Below are 5,088 nucleotides of genomic sequence, written 5' to 3'. Positions count from 1 at the left end.
CAACACTTTAAAAAGTTCCTGTGCAGCAGATTTGCCTAATGCAATATGTCGTCTGATCTCTTGACTGCTGCTTTTTTGAGTGTTGATCCAAGAAGAATGAAGTCCTTGACAACTTCAATGTTTTCTCCATTGATAAGAATGTTGTTTATGGGTCCGGTGGTGAGGATTTTTGTTTTCTTTACATTGAGATGTAATCCATACTGAAGGCTGCGCTCTTTGATCTTCATCTGGAAATGTTTTAAATCTTTACGGGAGCAGAAACCTCATCTTTCTCCCATGGAACAGCTGGTAGTTTCGAACTGCTGACCTTGTGGTTCGCAGCCTGATTCATAACCACTACGCTATCAGAGCTCAGGAGGAGTTAATAGAGGAGGAGCTGGAAATTGGCTGAGCTGGGGGCTTCTTACCCGGGTGGTGGTGGAGCCCAGTGGTTCAGGCTTTAACCTTGTCTTGAGTGTGGCCTCAGGCCCTTCACATGACCTCTCTGAGCCACAGGGTTGTTCTGGTTTTAGCAGTGCAAGTTCCACATTCCCAAGACCACCCCCACAACCCCTGCTCCCTACCCCCAGTCCCAGGCAAACTGAGAGATGGTCCCTCTACTTTGAGGAGGGACTATTGATCAAACCCAGGCTCTTATGTCAGTATTTCAACTGCCAGAATATCCATTTAAAAAGAACAACCAGTTGCAGGGTATACCCTTTGGTTGGTTGATGATGCATGGAGGGGATTGTAACCATGGCAAGGAAACAATAGACAATAGGATGAATGTAAAACTAATGTTCTCCCATGTAAACTAGCACATAATTCACAATAAAGCATTAAAAAAGAAAAAATAAATAACAACCAGTTTCTGTCGCGTTGAGCAGAGTCAGGGTGAACCCATGTGTGTCAGAACTGTGCTCTATAGGGTGTTTCAGTAGCTGATTTTTCCTAAGTAGATTGCCAGGTCTTTCTTCTGAGGTGCCTCTGGGTAAATTCAAACCTCCCACCTTTTGGTTAGCAGCTGAGCACATTAACTGTGTGCACCACTCAGAGACTCTTCAAATCCCATCAGCCCACCTGTTAGTGGGGTTTTCATGATTGCGAATGGTGTGTCTGTCTAAAGCTTCAGCATATTTGTTTTGCTTGTTGGGTGCCAATTCTGACGCATAGTGACCCCATGTGACTGAGCAGAACTGCCCACCCCCACTCCCAGTAGGGTTTCCAAGACTGTAATCTTTACGGGAGCAGATTGCTTAGTCTTTTTTCCGTTGAACTTCTGGGTGGGTTTGAACCACTAACCTTTCAGTTAGCAGCTGAGCTCCTGGGTCATCACAATGATTTGAGCATCAAAACGATTGAGTTGATTCTGACTCATAGCAACCAACCATATGTTGTTGTTGTTGTTAAGTGCCGTCGAGTCGGTTCCGACCCATAGCGACCCTGTACAGGGTTTCCGAGGGTGTAAATCTGAGTAAAACTGCCCCACAGGGTTTCTGAGTTTGTACATCTACAAAAGCTGACTGCCCTGTCTTTGTGGGGCATGGTAGATTGGAACTGGCAGAACACTTAACCATTGTGCCCACTGCCATAGAGTCAATTTACACTCGTAGCCACCCTATATAGAATTTTTGACACTGTAAATCTTTCCAGGAGCAGACAGCCTCATTTTTCTCCATCAGAGTGGCTGGTGGGTTTGAACCACTGACTTTATGGTTAGCAGCCCAATGGATAATCCACAGTGCTACCAGGACTCCTTTAAAAAAAGATTGCTAATAAGCAATAAAAATCAACCAAGAATACTGTCGCTCCTCTCAGACTTTGTATGTTATTTACTAATCAGCCCAGGATTATATCCACCTTGCTCCCTCACCAGAGGGAGGCATCTCCTGGGCCCTTCCCTCTGTCCACCTCTGTCCCCCCACACTCACTCCCACATCCTGTTTTCTCTGTTGTCCTTTTGTGGCAGTCCTGCTTCCTGGGTCGCCTCACAGTCTGTTCTCTGACCCTGTCTTGGTCCCATTTAGCAAATACTCTAATCCTCTTAAATCAAGCCAATCTCAGCAGAGCAGAGGGAGAATTAGAGAAGATTTAGGGGAAGGAGGGGAGAGGAGGGAGGGAAATACATGTGACAGATTGTGTGGGTGGGGGACCCACTGTCAAGGCATATGGAAACTCCTTGTTCTCATCAGACAGACCGTGGAAGGGGATCAAGACAAAACAACTCACAGGCCCATGAGGAAGCCGGGGGTCAGAGAGAGGAAGAGACTGAGGGTCAAAGTGGGGAGACCAGCAGAGAAACAGAGAGAGGGAACTCAAGGGGCAGAGAAGGTGAGACTGGAGGGCAGAAAGTAGGGGAACTAAGGAGGGAAAGAGAGGCAGAGAAACTCTGGAATCAGAGTCTCCTCGTAGACATCCATTGTACGGCTCTATCATGGGCTATCCATTCACACATAGCTAGATATTGCAGTTGTTTCCAGTTTGGAGCTTTTATGATAAAAAAAAAAAAGAGAGAGAGAGAGAGCTTTGATGGACATATGCTTTTGTTTATCTTGGATGAATATCTAGCAATGAAACTGCTGGAGCTCTGGTAGCGTAGTGGTTACAAATTGGGCTGTGAACCCCAAGGTCAGCAGTTCAAAACAACCAGCTGTTCCACAGGAGAAAGATGAGGCTTTCTGCTTCCGTAAAGATTTACAGCCTCAGAAACCCTGTTCAGGGTCGCTATGGGTCGGAACTGACTCGAAGGCACTTAACAACAACATATCCTGATGTAGCACTGTGGGTTAATGTGCCAGACTGCAAAGCTGTTTGAACTGCAAGGTCAGTGGTTCAAGCTCACCAGCTGCTCCTAGGAAACCCTATACAGGGTCATTATGAGTCCGATGGCACTTAACAACAACAACAACATATCTCCATTGCAGATCATGGGAGTTCCAGTAGCTTTGCATCCCTCACCAACATTTGACGGGGCTAGCCATTTTCATTTTGGCCATTTGTTAGACATGTTGTTGTTGTTAGGTGCCATCGAGTCAGTACTGACTCATAACGGTCCTGTGTATAACAGAACGAAGCACTGTCTGGGTTTGGGCCACTGCTTTTCAGTCCTAGCCCTTTAATGACTAATAATGCTGAGCACCCATTGGTGTGCTTATTGGCCATTGTTTTGTGAAGGGTCTCTTTAAGTCATTTATTATTCTTGCTATTAATGTTATTATTGAATTGCAGGAGTCTTATTTATTCTGTACACATGATCTTTGTCAAATATGAGGGGGCTTCGGTGAGAACAAACAAGATGGCAGATCGGGTGGAAGTGCAGTGAGGAGCTCCAGCAGCAACAACACAGAATACAGGACCAAGCAGGCTCAGGGGATGGTCCCAGAACTCTGAACCACATATAAAGGAATATTTAGAAGGTTGGAAGACTTACAGCTAGGAGAATTTGTAGCAGAAGCAAGAAATCCATTGCTTTCTAGTCCAGGACGCTCGGCTGCTCCAGGAGCCGCCATCTTGGGTGAGACCACGTGGGGGAAGGATGGGTGCGGCCACAGACGCCTGGCAGAACTGTGGAGATAAAGGTGTGGACATTCTTTTCTTTTGGTATCTGTTCATTGGTCCCTTGCTGTCTGCACACCTCTATTCTGGTAACTATAAGGGTGTCTGAACTAGTGGACATCCCAGCCCCACTCTCGGAGAGTTCTACTACTACACATGCACACAGATCTCCTCGAAATTTAAAGAGACAGTTTCCACTTAAAATCAAACAGCCACAGCCAGACCTGAACTGTTTATAACTAGAAAAAAGGGCCTGAACAGGGATTGTGGAGCAGGACAGGCAGACTAAAAAGGAAATAGGCCAGAAATTAAATCCTAAATTACGTCAAAACGAGCAACAGTGCCATCTTGAAATTTCTCAAGAAGAGTGAAAAACGAAGTCCATTTCCTGATCACATCTACCTGGAGGCAATCACAAAGCATAAAAAATACCAAAATACACACCCATATAAGTATTAAGGCCACAGATAACCCCTGAATATGCCCAAAAAACAGAAGCAGATGACCATATCTGCATATGTCCAGAAACGAGATAAAGTGACTGAGGCAAATGAGTAGGAAGGAGACCTACACTCCATACTGGAAGATGGGCAGGCTTTGGAAATGCCGGAGAAGGAATTCCTAAAAATGATTATAAAATGTATCAAAACACTATACAATGGAGTTGAGAAAAATAAGGAAGAAGTCAGGAAAGCGCTACAGGAACAATCAAATAAGATAAATACAGCACTGGAAACAATTCAAAACCAACAGAAAGAGGTCCAAACGATTAATAAATAGAATATCAGAAATGGATAACACACTGAAAGGCCAAAGGAGTAGAATTGAAGAGATAGAAGCCAGAACTAGTGAGCTAGAAGATAAATCTCTCAACACTACTTAGAAGAGCAAACACAAAAAAGGAAAAAAAAAAAAAAAATCTGAATACGGCCAAAGATTCATGTTGGACAACATGAAGAGGAATAACAAAAGAATTATTGGCATTACGGAACAGGAACAATCACACAAGTCCACAGAGGAGATAGTTGAAGAGCTTCTGGAAGAAAATTTTCCTAACATCCTGAAAAGTGAAGAGATAAGCATTCAAGAAGCTCAATAAACCCCAGGATGGATAGACTTTAAAAGACAATCACCAAGATATATAATAATCAAGCTCTCCAAAACCAACCCTGCTATGAAAACCATCCCAAAGGAAGTTCTGTGGACTGAGAACCAACAAGAACAGACAACAACTACAGAATGACGTACGTGGCATCAACCTGAACTCAGTCGATAAATGGAAGAGTCAAGAACAGAATAAAATTATAAAAACAGAGGATCTGGGGTGTCAGTCTATGATCAAAACAATTACAATGTGAAAGAAGGTAAACACAGAGGAACAGAGATCCAGGTGGTGGGAAGGTCAGGTAGATTACTGGATAAAATAAACTGTCTTAAATGGAGGGAAGAACTAATGGAATATAAGGTAACCATAATGGTGTTGGGCTGGGGGGTTTAGTTTGGGTGTTGGGGAGGGCCATACAAGAAGAGGAGAGGAGGTGGAAGAACAAGATA

This window comes from Chrysochloris asiatica, unplaced genomic scaffold (assembly GCF_000296735.1).
Source record: "Chrysochloris asiatica unplaced genomic scaffold, ChrAsi1.0 scaffold00116, whole genome shotgun sequence".
In the NCBI taxonomy this organism is placed as follows: Eukaryota; Metazoa; Chordata; class Mammalia; order Afrosoricida; family Chrysochloridae; genus Chrysochloris; species Chrysochloris asiatica.
The sequence above is the reverse complement of the archived record's forward strand: the minus strand, read 5'-3'. Positions refer to the sequence as shown.